The 21483-nt window shown below is 30.9% G+C and overlaps 1 protein-coding gene across 5 annotated transcripts in view; it reads right to left on the reverse strand.

Annotated features, from left to right (window-relative positions):
- Positions 1 to 21483, reverse strand: part of Ae2 (anion exchange protein Ae2) — a 54911-nt gene that overhangs the window by 32637 nt on the left and 791 nt on the right. For 3 of the 5 annotated variants that reach the window (XM_086914940.1, XM_086914922.1, XM_086914931.1), the window contains exon 1: positions 13827 to 16725. The exons of the other annotated variants lie outside the window; for them this stretch is intronic. The gene's annotated coding sequence lies outside the window, so the exon portion shown is untranslated. Of the gene's footprint in view, positions 1 to 13826; positions 16726 to 21483 lie in introns of those variants that run through there. 5 annotated transcript variants of the gene reach the window in all.

The raw sequence follows: 21483 nt of genomic DNA on the forward strand, positions 1-21483 counted from the left end.
CTACTACCGCTACTACCAACAACGCAACATCCATCCAAAGAGACCGATTCTAATAGTATTACTTGATAAATAACGTCCGGACGATGTGGCGTAACGTTTGCGACGAATAAACAACGAAATAAAACGATATACGTATTTCCCGATCGTTCGTGTGACGAATCGTTGGAATATTGGCCGGAAGAAATCGGATAATTTTTATGTACACTTTTTCACGTAAATCTGTCAATAAGTTATTGCTTCTTCTCAAAAAAAAAAAAAACACAACAAACATGAGTTAATGGAAAAAAAACTTTAGCACTGCCCTCTTTTAAATAAAACATTTCTAACATTTCGGAGAAATTTCAAGTATATATATATATATATAAAACATCTCTCTTGAATTTGATTAAATTGATTTAATTTCTGTATAAAGTTTTAATACGGAGTTTCTAACTTCAAACGAAAGAAGAGACACGTAAAGGTTCAAATATTTCAAGGTAACTTGAAAAATAAAAAAAGGTTAGACATTTTATGCTCGGGAGGACAGAGAATACCGTACATGTAATATCTCGACAGCAGAGTTATCTCCATCATTTCCTCAAATTGCTTCGGTCTCTAACGAGCCTCTATGTTTTTTCACACTAAGCCAAGGAACAATTGGCCGTCAATGTTCGTTGTGTTTCACTCGTACCTTACTGCTCCTCTAACTTCGGTTAAGGAACGAGCGAACTAAAAATGCGATAACACTGGCGAAATATCGCTCGTCTCCTTTTTTATAAATGCGTGTACATTCTATATGTGTATATTATAATTGTACACGCCATCTACAAACATTTGTCGCAACGTATGTTTGTTTTCAACGAATTTGCGTTCAATTTCTTAACATCACTTTAAATGTCGCATTTTTCAATTCGTCATCCGTATGAAAATGATTCTTAATTATATTTTTTTTTTTATTTGACAAAGCATGCGAAACATCGCACGCCGTCCCAACGATAAAAACGTTCCCAAAATAACTTTTTGTCCCTCAAGAATCTTAGAATAGATTAAGAAAATAAAAAAAAAAAAAAAAAAAAAAAAAAGATTCAAAAAATCATGATCTCGTAAGGTACATTTTCGATATAGATATGATAGAGAATCGTGATTAAAACACGCATATTTTACACGCAATATGAATATATCTAATGGTATAAAAAATCAGTTTTCACTAATCTAACCTAACTTAATACTTCAAAATTACGATACCTGCATACATCCTTTGTTCATCAATATCTGATTCTTCTACTTTTTCCTGATTTATAATACGACGTTTTATTAAATGTAACAATATCATTACTTGATATTTTTGTACAATTAACGAAAAATTTTAATGATTTAAGTTGAAAAAAAGCAAGAGTGGGAACGAAAATAACGTTACGATCAAAAAAGTATATACTCGATAAAGGATATCTGGATGTAGCCACCTAGTGGCAGCTATGTAAATACATATTTGAATTAGAACAAAAGTTGCACAAGATTAATTATTTGATTTTATTTGCATTAAAGTGTTTTGAACGCTTCGAAATAGTGTAACGAAATAAAAAAAAAAAAAAAAAAAAGAAAAGAGAAGTTCAATCGCATTAAAGAACGTTGCTCGTTCGTTCCATCGATAATTTAAGGATCGCAGATAGAATTGAAATACAAGGATCAGTGTTCGCTCATCTCTAATTACACGATGGAATCCAATGGGGTTACGTAACAAAATACCTATCGTTTTTCTGTCGCATATTCGATTATCCACGCCACGATATTTAGTCGCGCCATATTCTCGGCATATTTTTATCTTTTAATAACAAATCTAAACGGATAATAAACAAAATCGAAATTAATAACGATCCTATCGTGATTCTTCATTAACGAAGTACAGGTCGTGCGATGGTTGGGTCAAACATGACCCACACCACACCTCGATAAGTGGTCTCAAAAGCTTAATCTTCCTTTAATTATATCGTCTTACAATTTAATCGAGAAATTTCGAGAGCAGAGTTATTTTAATAACGTTGTAGATTCTTATTTATCACTTAAAATTCTTCATTCTTCCTAAATAATAGAAATTATCTCTATGACGCATCTTTTATATACGATATTATATTTATTTATTAAAAAGATTTTAACAAAAATTATTTAATTTCATGTAGAAATGTCAGTTTAAAATAAATCTACATGTACACACTACATGTACATATATATATAGATTGTGCAATAAAAATTGCGATGACTAATTTTCGAAAGCACGAGGAGCTTTCTTTCGTGTAAAAAATATCACCTCGAGATAAGGATTTAATCCTATCTTATTACATTTCGTTTCGGTGAAAAATATTTTATCAACGAATCAGAATATTTCCGCGAATTTCAATTGTATTCCTCTATCGTAAGATTCCTATACGCGACGTAACGTGAAAAAAATGCGCTCAGCGATACATTACGCTTCCTTACACTGTTTCATCGATCACGGCGCCCTCTGATTTACGACACATCTTTTATACCGAACCACTGATTCCACGCTTCTTCCTCGCCCTATAATTCCTAATCCGCGTTGTCCGTCACTCCGGGACAAGATAAATCTATCGACAAGCAATAAAATCATTGAATCCAGGGAAACGGCCTCCACCGGTTTCCTCGAACGAGGAACGAGCATTCTTTCTCTTTTTGCTCGGGTGATTTTTCGTTGCGGCAGCCCCCCGCCGCGCTTAAAACGTCTCCGAGAAAAGAGAAATGGCTAATCGTTCGGGAAGCAGAGACAGAGGCGTCGATCTTCTCGCTTCTCGATGGTTGAATGGCGAAGAAAAGCTTAAGAAACGATGCCTAACCCGAAAGTGTTATTAGAGAAAATGTTTGGAACGATCTCTTTGCCACCGAGATAAAAGAAAAATTACGGAATTCGAGAGAGAAAAAAAAAAAGAGGAAAGAAAAGAAAAATCGTAGTCGTATAGTTCCACAATAGGACTACTTACAGTAAATATTTCATAATTGGAAAACGAATGTACAATAAAATGGTGAAAGATTCTTCTTTAAACTGGACGTGTAAGCAATGTAATACGATCCAAGGTCAAATATCCAAATGAGACTAATACTAATGCAATAGGAAAAAAAAATATTTTTCTTCGATGAAACTTTTACCAATGTAGTATTAGTGAGAGTTTTCTAATTAAAACGAGACGATGTAATTTGATGAGTAAAAAGAAAAATTATTAATTTAAAATTACATACAACATCGTTAAATATGCGAATAATTTAAATTACATCACGTTTGATTATCAGATTTTAGATAAGAGAAAAATTTTTCATAAAATAAATTGGTATAAGTTTTATTTAGATGAAACTAATGATAAAAAAATTTGACCGTTGCAACAGTTTGTTTTTATAGTACGTTTCTTTTTCTAGCAGTTCAAGCAGTCTCTCTTTCTTTCTCGCTTGCCGTCCTTTTCTATATTCGACAAAAAATGTGAGCTACGAGGAGCTCAGGTATCCGAGGAGTCTTCCACAGTGTAAACTGAAGAAGAGACTACGCGACATTTTGTAAGACAAAAATCAACACGCGTTTTATTTCGTGTATAATTAATAATCGTGTCATCAATGATTTTAAATAATGTTTTATTCGAGTTAATCCATTATTCAAATAGAATAACAAATGATTTCGTGTAAAAGATTATCTATCAACGATTTAAAATTATTTTACTCGTGAAAGATAATTCTAAGATTAACACTTGATAAGAAGATAATTTCGAAGACGTGAAACAACGTCTATTTGTGCGTGCATCTTTCGTCAAACCATCTGTTGCAATGTTACGAGCAATTGTATTTTCTTTTTCTTATCAATTCTTCTTATTTATTGTTCTAACGATAATACGCGATTTTTCACTCGATCGTTCCAACTTCTTGATCATGCGGCGCGTTGTTATCGTTTTTTTTTTTTTTTTTTAATTCTATTATTAACACAACATTATATCGAAACTATGTATGCACTCGAAGGACACCATGCACATTTTCTATCCTATTGTTCTAATGTTCTTCATACGCAAATGAAATTATCTTCTCATTTATTTCGAAATATAAATACGATCCTCTCGTGATAAATGGAAAAAAAAAAGAAAAAAAGAAAAAATTCATTCTAGATGTTATTTAGGAAGAGATCTCTAGGGATATCATCTAACAACCAATTAATTATATAATGGCACACCGCGATTGTTAATTGAAATTGCGACACTACTTCGTAAAATAATATTAATGAAACGACAAAAATTTTTTATTGCTTATTTATTTATGAAAATCTTATATAAGAATCGACTTCTTATGAAATTATCCGTGAATTCGTATACGTTTTTTTCTTATTCTTTTCCATCATCGATGCATGCAAACCAAGCCAAGTCAGGTATAGCCTCTTCCATTTTAAAGAGAGGTGTAATTCGCACGGAAAGTTTGATATGCAAACGAATTCGAAACCTCGAGTCGATGATAAATTACGAGGAGGTGTCGTCGCGTAGGAAATATTAAAGAAAGGAAACTTGTTAAACCTCATTTACTTGTCTTCGAAACACCTTCCAACTCTGTTGCCAATATAAAGGACAAACCAGACTTTCTCTGACCTTCTGCAAATTCTTACGTAACACGTTTAACGATATCCATTCCTTGAACTTCGATTCGGTATTTTTAATCAATTTCTCGACGTTGAATTAATTCTGCATTGAGGTTAGAATTATGATTATCGATGGATAATTTGAATACGATAATAATATCTTTCTGATAGAATACAATAGAATTTTCGATGGATTCGAAATAAAATAGGAATTTTCTTATAGAAACATTTCTCGTTGCGATTGTATCGTATCCTTCTCGCGCAATATTAATTTCATTTGAATATTTTAAACGAGAGAATGTGCACGAAACACGACTATCTGAGTATATAATACGGATTTACTTATTCATCGAACTTTACTGGGTCATATTCATTCGTGCACTGAATCATTTAAGAATTGCCACGTTGTCCTTTCCATTATTTTACTCTTCTTCCAAACTAAATTTCCGTTTCTTTCCAATTCTTTCCCGATTTTAAATAATATCAACCGTTTTTCCCAATATTTTACGCAATATAAAAACATTGTATATCTATTTCTTCTCGTTCCAACTAATTATTAAATAAATTGTTATTAACATTTTTGCTTAACAATAGCTTTAAATAATAAAAAAAAAAACTCTCATCGATTTTTATGGCTAAAAGATTGTCGATTAAATAATCGATGCGTTTAATTTCGAAAGGTCGAAACGAAACACAAAACTGCAATTGAGATGTCGTTTTTGACAACTTTGTTTAAGTTGTGTTGGAATAAAACGAGACAGAAATGGGGTAGAACAGAGGGATAGAGATATTATTTTATAAATAAGACGTGTTAACTTAACAAACAAGCATCAACAGACATTTTTAATACATCATCTTTTGCGTTTGTTTTGACGTCTTGGAATCGATCGATACTCCAAACGTGCATTCACATTAACACCTCGTATATAATAATTCGTTTCTCAACGCTCGTCATCGATCTATCTTTTTTATCAGAAGATTGTATCTTCGATGCAAACTTTTAATTGCATTATTCTAATTATTGCGACACGCAATCTTTCCGTTCTTCATACAGAAGGAACAAATAATTTCGGTAAATACGTATGCGATTCATCGTGTCGCCGCTAGAGAATTCAAGTTTAACACACCCACACGAGATTCGCCGTTGCGCTATTGATTCGCTTGATCTGGTAGTTTGCTCTCCAAACAGAGCAAGACAAATATCTCGACACGCGTTGTTACATACTTGTTACATAGTAAGTAACACTTTTTTTCTTATTTTTGGAAAAATTGTCGGGGACGAACGAGAAATGCGTTCGAAATTTTTTTTTATTAGATTCCAACACTTTTTTATGCGATTGAAAAATTTTGACGAAACTTCAAAAACTTTCACCATTTTTGGTGAAATTAAAATTCTCAAAATCTAAATAAAATATAACTCGTTATATAAATTTACATTTTGAAAGAATTTACCTTTAATTCGCACTTTACACAATTTAAAATCTAATTTTTAAATTGGAGATGTAAGAGTTTGAACTCGTTAAGATTTTAAAAAATAGAAAAGAAAAAAAATAAATAACGCGAATATTAGATGTGCGAATTAATTCTGATTTGAATAATTGACGAGGCATGAAAAGGATATATTATAAATTGCTTCAATTTGATCGGATTATTAATGCAGATACTCAAGTGATTTGCATGTATGATATAATTCAGGAATGTGATAACTCTTCCAGACATCAAAATTTGCGAAAGAGACAAAATAAAGATGACTCGTTTGCAGTTAACTTACTCCGCTAACGTGATTTTATTCCACTATCATTTATTCAAATCGTTTAATATCACTTGGCAAATACAACATTTTGTACAAATATTGAAAGAGGTGAAGAAGAACAAGGATGACTTCATTCACAGTTCAAAATTGTCAACTTATTTTCATCATTCAAGAAAAATTTGATTTGGTTTAAAAAAAAAAGAAAAAAGAAAAGAAATTGCTAAAAGTAATGACAAATACTTAATAAAAATCAAAAGTTACCCTTATATAATAATATCTACACATAAAATATTATCATCGGTAATTAATTTTAATTAAACGTACATAATAATTTCTTTGCTTTTGAATCCATTCAAACTTTTAAAACAATTTCGGCAGAGAAAATTTCTCTCCTTACGGAAAATTTTTACGTGACTCTTACGCGCGAATATGAACAAACTCGTTTCTTCGCCGCTGAAAAAAAGGACACGAACCGTAAAGGAGGAAAGGTGGAGAGAGAGAGAGAGAGAATGAAAATATCGCCCGAAGCGGTGTAGCACGTGGTGTAGCAAAAGAAAGGACATATACATGTTTGCACGAGACACAGATATCGAAGATTTATAAAATCAGGTCGAAAACCTCGAGTCTCCCTGATTGCATAACCTTGTGCCACAAAAGACAGGCTAGAGGAGAAACCGACGTGCTCCTTTCTCTCCGACTGGCTCGAATCGTTTTGTTTCGAGGATTTATCATCGTGCAATATACGATAATAAAGATCGCGATGGGCTTTAAAATACAATTACAATCGCCATGCATTCAACGCGGCTCGACGTAACCTAACCTGAATCTAATCTAACAAAAACAAAACGTTATGTAATAAAAATAAGCAAAAAGTCATAATAATAAGTTGAACGAGCAAAACTGTATAAATTTCTAAACAGGATCCTTCTCTCGATAGATTCGAGGATTCTTTCGATAAAAATAAATATACGAATATATAAATATTACAATATATGATGAATTTTTTTTAGTAATCGAATAATGTAAATATTTTATCGAAAGAATTTCTATCCACCAGTCTATAATATGTTGTACCATTTTTAAGAAAATAAGAATGAAAATTATAGAAGCATGATAACGCAAATAATAATCACGTGGCCTCCATACATTATTCCTCTCGCTATATCCACTGTCTTTCTCCGTCAAGGAGCTCGATGCTCGAGCTTAAAGCTCGGCACCTCCCCTCCCCCGTGAGGGAACACGCGTTCTCGAGTTACCGTGAAAAATCAAGCTTTGAACCTTTTCGTTAAAATCAATTACGAACCTCTTAATTTACGAGAATTTCGTTTTAATTTCGACTCTATTCCTATTAACTCAACACTAATAATAAGAAATATATTCTTTATATTCTACGATAAACACAACTTAGGGCACAATTTGAATGTCACGTTCTTCCGATCCTTAAAATCATTGAGAAATCCACGCAAAAGAATGTAATTTTTTCCAACTCTTATTCCCGCAAGCAAGTTGCATCAAAGTGCTTCATTTTTCAATATAATTACATTCATATATTCCGTAACATCGTATCGCAGATTAATTCCCCCCCCCGCTAATTAATTCAATTAATTAATGCCATTCCCCGCGCGAGAATGAAATCGTGTTAATTTAAAAAATATTTTTTGTATACAAAAAAAGAAAAAGAAAAAAAACAAGAAATTACACCGCAAGAAAGAGGCGGTATATGAAAAACAACACCGGCTTTATGCGAAACGTTGCGAGTGAAAGTTTATTATTTATTTTGAGGAATAAACGTTTGATAAAAATTGATATTCTCGCGCGGGGAAATCCGTGCAAGTTTCCACGAAAGGAAGAAGAGTTAAACGAATGGAAGGGGTAATCAGGCTGAAATTTTCGTCGTAGTTGAGAGAATTGGTGAACGGGTGAATTAACGAGATAACGACGCGGCTTCTTAATTGGCTCGATTAAACGAAGCTGTACGGGCGTGATCAACGCCGTTATTATTAAACCGAATGAACGCGTATATTAGCCGCGACGAGAAATTCCGTCACGTGGTTCTCCACTCTTTCGCGCTTTCCACCCTCAATTGTCGCGGCCGCGTTGGTTTTTGACTCGTGACTCGTCACCGATGCTATTTAATCCTTCCGTCATCACATGATCGAGACGCGTTCACACACGCGCGCGATTAATTTAACAAACTATTTACGCGGTTTAAGGGAGTATTTTTATTGGTGAAAGGGGGGGGGGGGAAATTGTTTTTGAGAGAATCGCTTGCGGGAAAGATACAAAGGTAATTTAATTTTAATATTTAATATGCGTGTGTTTTTTAAATTTTCTTTTTCTTTTTGACGATGGAATTAACATTTCACCTCCTTTTTTAATCTGAAATAAAATTGTTAATTAATTTTTTTACTCGACGAAAGTATGATAAAATTCAATATTACAATAAACTTTTCAACGACGAGGACTTTATTAAAATTTTTGTCAATTGAGAAATTTAAAGAAACGCACACACATATTTCTAATAAGTTTGATATTAAAATTAATTGAAAGCCGTTTCTTCCTTAATTAATAAAACAAATTTTTTTATCTTAGGATTTCAGCATCTATTACTGATCTTTTTAAAAAAATTTCGTTATAAAAAAATTTATTGAAATTTTTATTTTGGATTACATAAAGTATTACACGAAGTGTTAATTTTAATGTCTCTCGTGAGTAGACATTATAACGATAAATTTTCTGAAAAAAAAAAAAAAAAAATTAAGAAAAATTAATATTGAAATCTCAAATTAATAGTTGTGCATCAGGATAATTCCTTAAAATACAGAGACACGGCACAAAGCGTTGCAAATAAAATACAACGATTATTTATTCCGTGTTTATTTTCGTCTAAAAATGTTCTCTGATCAGATCCCGTAGCAACAGCACGTCTTACCGATCAACGATTATAGAAACTAGAATAGCCGTTTTAAATTATTATTATTATTATTATTTTATAACTGGAGGAATAGAGAAAAAATTTTAATATAAAATTCTTCACTTTATATTAATAAAAGTAAAATATGAGGCAGCACATTTTTCTAAATACTTTTCGATGATATTGAAAGACAAAGAGAGATGAAATATAACGGTTTTGAATGATATAAATAAGTTGATAAAAAAAAAAAAAAATTACTAACCTAAGGTAACTTATTTTTACTTCTATTCATCGAATACTATTAAAAAATACAAAAAAAAAAAAAAAAAAGAAATAACGTTTCAAAATAAAGCTTATTTATTTATAATCTATTTAATCTATTAATTAATAATAAAGACATCAAATTACTTAATAAAGTACTTTCTTACTTATTTGTCTTTAAATATAATTCTCTAATTAACTTTGTCATCATGATTTATATGTAATATACGTATAATACATATTATCAATCGCGAATTATTTGTACAACGATAAACTTTTGACCTTGCAAAAAATTTATGAGTTTATGTTTAATAATAGGTTAACATAATTTCAGCCAACTTAATTTACATAAATAATAAACCAAGTATGTCATCAAATATAAATATTTATCGTCAAGGACAAACATCTTCTTTCGTAATAATAACGCGATGAACAATGTGATATTTCTGAAAATTAGATCACTCCAGACGGCGTGCGCCCTATGCAAATGATAGACGCTTTTGTGTCTTCGATATATATATATATGACGTCCTTGACGACGTCGTAGCAGCAGCTTCGTGTATAGCGTATATATGCACGTGTGCTGGCGCTTCGAAGGGATCATAGCGACGCGAGGCGCAGCAACATCGCGCTTGTATTTTAGTCTCAACAATTCTCTCTCTCTCTCTCTCTCTCTTATATATATATATATATATACATTTCCAGGTCGCGCGACATACAACTGGCCAGAGAATCGAATTATTCTACAATAAAATTTTCATTTCTAGAACTTGACATTCATATAATTTCTTTTTATCGTTAAACTAACCTTCAACTTCTTTTTCTAATTATATACCGACCGATAAAGTTCTAATATATTATTATACGCATACGTGTACATATAGGTATACAACTTTTTCGTCGAATGTCGCGCATTTCGATTCTCGCAATGTTGTCGCAGAGCGTCAGTTATCGAAGAAAAAACTTTGCATCCATTGTTCCTCGTTCCCACGATTAACTTTCCGTTTGACGGGCCATTTACGTTCGCGAAAAAAATTGATGCGAATGAAAAAATTCGACTACGAACGATTTATCAACTGATATCTTCCAGAGACACATGGGTATGCGAGATTAAGGGTTTCGGGATAGGTCGAAAAAGTTCGGCCAAGATCGGGCGAAATTTCTTGTCCCGCCGATCATATCCGAATTTTACCGATCCATTCCGAAGTCGTTTGATTTCCGAGACTCGGGCAAAATTGAACACTCGTAATAATTTCGCTTTCCCTTCCGGATGAAAAAAAAAAAAACGAATCTACACGAAACAAAAGGAAAAAGAAAGCAACGGTGATATGATAAATATGTTAAGGAAAGGCTAGGTCAGGGCTAATCATTGATTGTGTGCACGTCTGCGAACCAAACAATGCTAAGGGCGTCGACAATGCTAAGGCTAACATCGATCCAATATTGTGCAAACACCTTTATTCCCACCTGTCGCTGCTAGATCATTCACGCGTTTATGTTCTCTTCATCTTGGAATAACTTCCTTACTACGCTTTTTTTTCTATTTAAAAACACGATATATATATATATATACTGTTTTGATTTAAAATGTTTCTTATTTACGTTCGAAATTTAAGAATTTCAACATCACGACTAGCATCGTCGAAAGACTAGTGATGCACTGGTCCACTCTACACTGTCTATTTAAGATAAGATTGCCCTCGTCTTACGGATCACTGATTATTCACCATACCTTTTTAATTGATCAGCTGATCAGTCGCATGACATTCTACACGAGAGGTATCATTTAACGTTGGAACGTAACGTCCATAAAATGTCAGAGGGTTCTTCCTTGAAGAAATTTATGATTAAATTTTCGAACTATGAAATATGAATAATGTTCTTTCGTGTTCTTCTGTTTCCGACAGTGACGGTAATTAAATTAAACAAATACAATGAAAAGATATAATAAAATAAAATACAATTTCTGGCTTAACGAGTAATATTCGTAAATATTTCTATGAAAAGAACGCAATGTTGAAAGGACGCATGCGCCAAGACGAAACATCATGCGCGTAATTTTTAACTCGGCAGAAGCTTGCTAGCTAATCATCGACCCACCTGACGTAACCGATTTAAGTACTTAAACCAAACGACTGCGACGAGCTTTCTTTTCTCACTGTGGCTTGTGGCTATATCGTGACAAACCATTCGCAATTATCATCTATTCCTATTTCCATTTTTTTTTTTTCAATCTAATATAAATTAATTCAAACTTCGTCCACCGAAAATTGTTTAAATGAACGGCGAGCAAAGGATCGAGAAATCGTTCCAATCAAGCGATAAATCTTAATAAACAACGATCATTATTGATAATATAATGATCTTCTATTTCGAGTTCCATTTTTTTCAATAGATCCAAGATACGGACAGTTGTGAGTTATCTCAATTTTATTCAGAAAATCGTTCGTTAGACGAGAACCCATCATGGAAGTCGTATCGTTCATAGCGATAAATCTTCGTTATTAATAAAGAAACATTATTGGAAATCGCTTCGCACCAATCAGATCGCAATGATTGCATAATAATAAGTGGGAGATTTATCTAAGCATTTTTATAACGAACAGCACCACAATGGCTGAAAAGTCCGCCGACCTCAACCACCAGTTTAATAAATCGCCTCGAGATTCGCCACGAGAATTTATTTACCGAGAATAAGCGTGTTTCGCAACGTGGAAAGCTCTTTCATACATTTCAAACGAGAGATATCGATCGGTCAGTGTTAGGGCTATCGTGACACGAGTAAATTTGCGTAAGCTCTTGGCCCCTGTTTCCTAAAAATGTGTGCGTGATTGTAATTGCACACATCTAGCTATCTAGTTTATTGACCCTAAAAAAACTCTGCACCCCTTTCTTATCTTTGCTCAGCGATTAGATCGCACGAACGTTTCGTCCGAGAGGCAAGTATCGAACAATTTTTATCGAACTCTTTCGCTCTATGTGGATTCATATTTTTCAATTCGTGTGATCAACACCTGATTAAAATTTCGAAAAAAATATTTTTGTAATTTTTGTAATTTCACTAAAATTGTTGAATGATTAATTGTTGAACACTCGGTACATAGGATTGTAAATTTAAACCAGAGTCGAAAAAAATTTGTATAATTTGTGATTCGTGAAACTTGTTGAATGATTAACCATGGAACATCCAATAAATATATATATATAAACAATAAGAGATAAATTTAACTCGAAAAAAAATTTTAAAAATAATTTTTATAATTTATATTTTGTATTTGTAATTTGTAAAACTTGTAATCGATGCCCGTGTGGCCAATAAAATAAAAGGTTGTGAACAAATCGAATATTGCGAAAAGTAATAAGAATCACCTTCCATACCTGTAATAATACCTTTTATCGATCGAAAATTCGAATTGCAAACACGCTGCATCGGTAACGGTCGAATAACTGCCACGTTAATCTCGCGTAGCATTCACCTCGCTTTTACATTTCTAACTCTTTTCATACCATTTCGAGTTTGAATTCAAAAAGACTCGTGTGACGATTTCAGATATTCGGTATATAGAAAAGAAACATTTTTTACATTTTATTTTGAACGGAGATTCAAATTGTCGAAAATAATTTTCTTCGATGTTCCGTTTCCGTCTCGTTTCGTCCCAATTGAAAACTTTACGATTTGTTTGTTTTCAAAGCAAACAGTTTATCCTGTATGTTATTCTGATTTTTTAATATAAGTCCGTCTGATGGATTAATTGCGCAAAATAAATTCAAATTTCGTGGAATATATAGCAATGTACAGAATACATTGTTACAAGTGAAAAAGATTCGAAAATCTGATTATAATTTAATTAATCGAATTACTTAATTATATCACGTTCCTTTTATTCAAACGTTCTATTTCCTTCTTACTTATCACGCGCAGAAACTCTTGTTAAATATTCTGACACGTATAACCCCCGTTGTATTCGTATCTTTATAATACATCACTATTACAACTTCCTCCCTTTTTATTATTATTATTATTACTTTTATTTTCATAAGTTATGTCTAACAAGAATCTTAAGAATTCCTCTTTCAATTCAATTGATTTCAAGGTTATTCACACAAATACGTCAATCTATCTTAATCTTACGATTATTCAGATTAATATTAATTCTTTCTCTGCCGGAATAACTTCGTACAAATATTTATAAACAAGTGTCAAATTCATGGAAGTTTTATAAATATCCATAGCGAATTGACGGTCGAGCGAAATTGTAACTAGATTCCCAGTATAGCCCGAGGCTGATCCCTTAGCTACATACCTGGGGAAACACGGCACTTTGGGTCGCGTTTCTCTTCTATTTTCTCGATAGTTCGATGCCTACGCTTGCGCAGTAGTGACGCCGGTATGGAACAAGCGATCCATCGGAGTCCAATGCGCGGACTTCTTCGCAAATCAACTCGACGACTACACGACCGACTGACACGAATGACACGACGGGAACAACATCGACGACAACCACGACGAAACGTGCGGCTGAATCGCGGGCACGGAACACCAATGTTTTCCCCTTCCCCCGATAGTACTCCGCCAGACACTCGGCCCATTCTACTTCATCGGTGAATCGACTACCTGTGACCAGTCTGCCGATTACCACCGGCTCGTGCAACGATCGAATATCGTTCTACAGCTTTGTGCTTATGCACCAGCCATGCAGTGACGCTCACCTTTCGCCAGTGGTTCTTAACACGTTCATTACGACTAATTTAAGAAGAAATTCGACCATAATCGAATACGTAATATATTACGTTCGAAATGTTATTGAAAATTCAAATAGAGAATAAAACCTCTTAGCGATTTGTTGTTACGATACGTGTATATAGAAGAGATCGTCGTATACAATGATTCCGACAAAAATATATCTATCGATGATATTTCTCGAATACAACGATCAATAATTTAGCAATTCTCAAACGACTACTATGCAGTCGGTTGTTAGACGATTTACTGTTCGAGAGAGTTGAATGATAATGTACGATCGGTTTTACAATTACGTTTGAAATGTTCAGGCTCTTGTTTAAAGATTGTCTGAAGGAACTTGTCAATATCGGAAAGAAGAAAAGAAGCTTACAAAATTACAGAATACGTAAGATTGTTTATATTGGGGTATTAATTTTAATCGCATTTGAATTTCGCGCAGGAAGGGAATCAATCAATGTCGTAATGATCACGGAGGTTTATTATTTTAGTACTCGGTAATAATAATAATAATGGTAAGAAAAATATTATCGCAAGTTACGTTTGGATACGTATAAAATTGTTTTCCATAAGTTTACTCTTTACGACGCTAGGAAAATGGCGAATGAAAGGTCACTGAAAGGGACGTGCAATTTTAACGGACTCTAAGCATATTCTGATGCGAGCGTGATAAATAGATTCGTTCCTTTCTCGTCTACGTACATAACAATTTCGCAACGTTCTATGTTATTCATCTCGAAAGTATTTCCTGCATAGAATTTAATAAATGAAAAGATCTATGTAAATAATTGATCCGTTACTTTTGTGAAAGAATCTTTTCGTTTCCGTCCATGGTTATTTTAATAATATATAAAATAGTTCGTTGACAAAAGTTTGGGCGCAACAATGTCGAAATTGTTTTGCAATATAGTTTCGAAAATCATTTTAAATAAAAATGATCTGTCTAAATACGCAACCATCCATTTTATCTTTTATTTTTTGGCAACAGTGTAACCTAACCTCGAATATTTCTTGCCAAGTTTTAACCAAGATTCTCGCAGGATAAACGGTGAACTGGTAGAATGGAAATATACAAGAATTATGAGAGAACTATAAAGAAATATCGATAAACACAAAACCACTAAATCTTCTCAATCTAGACTTTTAACGGTTTTCCGAACTAAACATTGGAATCGATTGCACATTGTAAATTTATAACAGTTATTTCTTAATTTTTTCCATTTCGTGATAATATGGTGTATATATTAAATTTCACAGTTACAACATTTCAATAGTTCGACATTTTAGAAAAAATATATTAAATATAATTAAAAGTTAGACGGATATTTTAAATATGAAACTGAGATCCAATTCTTGCGATTTTTCACCCGTACACTCTGTCCGCTACTAAAGCGACCTCTTTTCTATTCCATATTTTACTTCTATGGGCCATTCTAACCTAAAATTTGCGCTTGAATATTTAAACACAAATTATACTTTTTTGCTGATCTAAGAAATTTTTTTTTTTTTTTGTTTCAAAGTGATAATAATTATTTTTGCATTACATTTATATAATTATTTAATTATACGAAAAATTCTTTCATCGTTGATATATATATTTTTTTTTTGTACAACTTATATATAAATATTCTTATAATTCAAATAGAAATTTTTTGATGTTGTAATGTTTTTTGATATTGTAAAACGTATCAATTTAAAATTCCATGTTTCACAAGAAAATACGAAGATATAATAAATTATTTAATTATTTATTTATTTCATTAACATTTTATTGATAATATTATTGATTATATTATTGATAAAATTTAGTTAGAATCAAAAAGAAAAATTTATTTTTAAATGTAAAAAAATCCCAGGATTGAGGATTAATCATCATCACTTTTTTATCTAAATTATATTTATTTATTTATGCACTAACAATTTACAAAGATGAAGTAAAAAATAATTCTAAAAAACTGTGTTGTCAAGTTACTTGAAAACTTTTATTTTATGTTCCATTATTTCAAAAATAGTAATAGCTTGAATTTATATAATAAATGCCTTCATTGACCTAAAAAAAAATTGCAACCGTTTAAAATGGCATAATGAAATCTAATATTTCATAATTTTTGGCGGAAGAACAACAATTATATTTTTCTCGCGATAATGTATGCTTAGATAATTCAATGATAAGTCACATTTAAATTTGCGAGCGAAATTTATGCGTACAGATGCAGGAAGACACGTTATTAAACTTTATTAATACATATTGCGTGATAAGCATTCGCATCTAATTTATATTCTAAATACACGTATATAGTCAATTAAAATGTAGAATTAAAATTTAAAGAATTTGTTAACACATGTTCAAATTTCATTTTCAATTTTTTTTAAGTAAATAATCGTATCGTATCATGTATTGTACAATATTAATAATTTGCATATTATATATTTTTTTTTAATCATAAAAAGGAATTTCACAAATTTATCTAATATCTTTTCTACCATCATTTCTTTTTCTCAATTAAGATTACACATATAACGATATCATAAAATTTTAGAAATTTTAGAAACTTGTTTATATTAATTGAAACATTAAATTGAAAGTAAATCTTGTTAAATCGTGAAAATATTTTTTATACTATATTTATATCAAATATTTTAAAAAATTCTACTATCCGATAGTAGAAACATTTTAAAAGTTCGAAATAAATAGAAATTATTTTTATTTTTTGGTCGCCAATAGATTAATATGGAAAATAATCGTAGCATAAATTTATACGCTTTTATTGCACGGTAGTGAATCAATATGTTAATTGGTAAAACGATTAAATTAAAAACTGGAAAGAATCAATATCGATCGATCAATATCGAAGCTGAGATTATCGCGAGCAAGTGAGCGTGACAACTTTTCCCTCTATTATTATGAAAATTGTACAAACCTTGTGTATTATCATAATAACAGTACATAATATCTACGGTTCAATAAATCCGCCTTGCTATTAAATTGATAAGCACTCTCATTGAACACAAGAAAACTCCTCCTATAATAACATGATAAATCAAATTCACGCGCGATAAAACCTTCATCCCTTTAGAATCAATGTTGCTACTTTGATGAAAAGAATCGATAATATATTAATTTTTATACGATTCGTTTCGAAAAATACAATAATGTAAAATTTATATGTATTTCGTATTATAATATTTTTATAAATATTAACAAAAGTTTATCATCGTTTTTCTAATATAATTCTTGGACAAACTTCAAGCTTTCAAATTAATCAAAATAGTATTCAAAAAATATTGCCCACTTTAAATTATTAACTCAAACTCTAAATCGAAGTTAGAATCGTACAGAAATTCCGCCGTAGAATACACGAGTATCGAGATCTCGCCCGATCCTACCCGAATTTTACCGATCCGTCCCGAATGTTCAAGAGACTCGAATGGTTAAGAGTTGCATGTACTTACTTATCTCTAGCATTTACTATGCATTATTGTATACGATTTAATTACAATTTAATTGTATTCAAGCATATATACGAAAGAACGTTATATAATATAGAGGATCATCACAAGAACACTCCTAGAAATTGTTAAACGAATTCCAAATGTTAATCGCGATGATTCATCTTGGGACGAAATGTCGCGTGTTAACCGGCTCGATTAAGCTCATTGAAAGCGAGACCGTAACTCGTGACTACAACAGACTACGCAAACATATAAAACTCGAATCAAATAAATTGTTGTCGATAATCACTCCCTTCGCGTGAACGTTTGCTTGGCTCGTGCTTGACCCGACAAATTGTCAAGAATCGTCGCACCGGTTTTAACCGATTGTACAGACTACTTAAGTACACATTGCGGGATAGCTTACGGTATACAATATGTATGTACTATATGTACAAGTCAAAACTCGAAATCTATCGTTCTTGAACTCGTGTTACTTGTTGCTGGGTGTCTCGAACACAAACATCTATACATATAATCAACTGTTTTTTTTTTTTTTTTTTTTTTTTTAATTTTACTTTTGCGTAACTACTTTTGCGTAAAAATATAATCTAAAATCACATAGAATACAGAAAGCAAATATCTCTAATCGATCATTTTATGACGCGAAAAATTTATTACTAAAACATTATGATAAATTAAATGCAATGAGATTACATAGTTTCAAGATCGAGATTTCGTTGAAACGACACTTTTATCAACGAAGAAGCGTAATAATTACACCATTGATAATTTCAAAGACACGTTTTTAAAAAATCATCGTACCGTGAAAAAAGATTAATCGCTACATTACGATTTATTCAAACCGAAACATTAATTGATTTCATTTCTTCAATGAATTTCGCTGGAAAATTTTTATTTATAAAGAAAATAACTGTTGTGAGTCAATCATCAAGTTTCACGTCTGCACGGACGTTTATATTATGGCCACGAATTCGACTTCGTTTCGTTTCCAATGAATAAATACACGGATGTATGTCAAAGAGTCAAAGATTTGGGCCAAGAAAAATCATAATAGTCTGTCATGTACGACGTTGTCGTATACATGTTCGAAATAACTTACATAATATAATATCAAACTTTAACATTCTCCGTGTTATTTTTATCAACAGAGATTTTACGAAATATTCTTCCTAGAAAGCTCCTAGAACGATCTCGATTATTTATTTCGTTTCCACATAGGCATAGGTTCTTCATCGCAAACTTTTTCTTTTTTAACGCATTCTTTTGTAATTTCTCTTCTTCTAGCTATTAAATTCTCGGCTTATTGTCAGGAAATTGCGGTTAGAAAACGCAATAGAAGGAAGTGGAGGCAAGCCTCTCACGAGCAAAATTGTGTACGAGAACATAACCTAATAGTCTCTCGGTGGGCCACGTGTACAACATTGTTTACACTCGTTCGGCGGATATATCTATTCATCGAAGTGACTTCTTGATTTTTGTATAAACAAATAACGAAATGTCTGTGTGCTTAAGTGTCAAGCGAATGATTTGCTCGTCTTTTTTTATTCACTTAACATGCTAGTGTTTTTTTTTTTTTTTTTTTTTTTAAATATTACTTTTGTTTCGTTTAAAAAAAGTAACGTTTACGAATTTTTTTTTTTTTTTCTCCCAAGGCCATTGGCCACGTGGCCAATTTTTTTGAACAGGCATCGATCTAAATCTGCCTTTAACGTGCGTTCCAGGAATACCGAATGATTTGTCGCAATCGTTTCTTTACGCGTATCGAATGTATACGTATAAGCGTATTATTTATTATTTCCCATTGCCCATCCATTTAAAATGGAAAGGATATATGAATACTTTATGACGAAGCCAAATGTATGTAGGTAGTACAAGATTGCCAGTTACCAGTTATAGATGGTTTCGATGTTCATCACGTATCAAGGTATAAAGAATGCAGTCTTAAGAATGTGTGAAGAGTTTAAATCATGTTTTAATGGAGTTAATAGTGGTATACAAAAAATATTTGAACGTTTATTTTATATATGGAAAATATTTTTGATATTTGATTACTTTTTACTTTTGATTACAATATAGATAAATTTTTTCTTCAAATTTGATAATTAAAATGTTTATTACAAACAAGATTGTATTAAATTAATTTTAAAAATAGATTTTAAATAAATAACAATTTTTATTAATCCTTGAATGGCTGAGCAATTAATATATATTAATTTGCGAAAAAGTTACGAAATACTTGAAGAAAAAAAAAAATAATAATTTAAAAGAAATGAAAATAAATTAAAACATAATTATTTATTCTTTAATAATCAAGAGTTAAGTGCCTAATTTTTATAAAAAAAAAAAAAAAAGAAGTAATTTTATGTGTTCAAATACATTTATATACTTTTATATACTTTTGTACATTTTGTTTCAAATATTTTTACAACTTTAATGTATCTATTTATAATGTTAATAATATTTAATGCATGTATATATAATACAAATAAATTTGTGCTATATTTATAAAATTTTTTTATAGATAGTTTTTTTATAGATATCAAATATTTTTGTGAATCATTGTACCCATTTGTGAAATTTAAATTTTTAATTCCAATTATGTATAAATTTCTAAAATAATTTATCTACTGCTAAAGAAGTTCACATGAAAATTGATCATTAACTATTAAATTATTCTATTATTAATGATATTTTATGAATAAACTTGGCAATTTTATAAATATTTATATTATAATTGTTTTTAATTGCTTAATTACTGTCCATAAATTTTTCTATCTTCAAGAAATAATACAATTTACAGATCTACAGAATTATAAAAAAGATTAGCATTTTATAATATAATATACATTCTATAAACAAATTCATGATTAAATCACAAAATATTTTTAATAATTATTTAATAACTATTATTTAATAACTCTTTTACATAGAATTAATGAAAGAGAAGTCATTAATATACTTTAATAATAAAATAAAATAATAAAATAGATAAAAGATTCAAAAGATATATTACAAATTAGACATTTTTTCAAATTATCTTATTCAAATTAATTCAATTTATAATTTAGAATTTACACAAAAGTATTTATAATTGAAAGAATACAATTAATGTATACATTATACATAATTTAAATTTATAATATATTATATTATAAATTTATAAATTTATAATAAAGGAAATATTTCATTATTCGTGATTATAAATATATATATATATATTCATATTTAATCAGCATAATTTTTACTGTATAGGTTAACTTATCCATAACTTAAGTCATTTCGTCATATGTAGTTAACTGAATAAAAAAATAATAAGCGAATGCATACATATAATCTATAGAATTCTAAAATTTGAAATGTCAGTCTGTCCAACGGTCTATTCTAAAATATGTAAATCCAGTTCAACTGGCTTTGTCAAGAATACATTAACTCAACCATTCTGCGTATGCATTTTAGTTATATACATATATGTACATACATATATTTCAATGTATTGTACAATGTACTGTACAATGAACATAGTTTTATTGAAATTAATTTTACGTGTGCATATATTTACATAGAAAAAAAGAAAAATATAACTATAGTTATGCACATGTGCACATAATATACTATATGTAATATGGTGTTAGTTGAACGTCAGCGCATGTCACGTTTCAAAGTTTGAAAAATAAGCAAAAGATTTCGTTTTGATGTTTTTTAATGTAAACTTTTGTAAAGAATAGGTTTTATAATATGAATGCTACAACAATGGCTCTTTTCAC

Source organism: Apis florea, unplaced genomic scaffold (assembly GCF_048593485.1).
Source record: "Apis florea isolate Af1SG1 unplaced genomic scaffold, ASM4859348v1 contig_1914_pilon, whole genome shotgun sequence".
Lineage (NCBI taxonomy): Eukaryota > Metazoa > Arthropoda > Insecta > Hymenoptera > Apidae > Apis > Apis florea.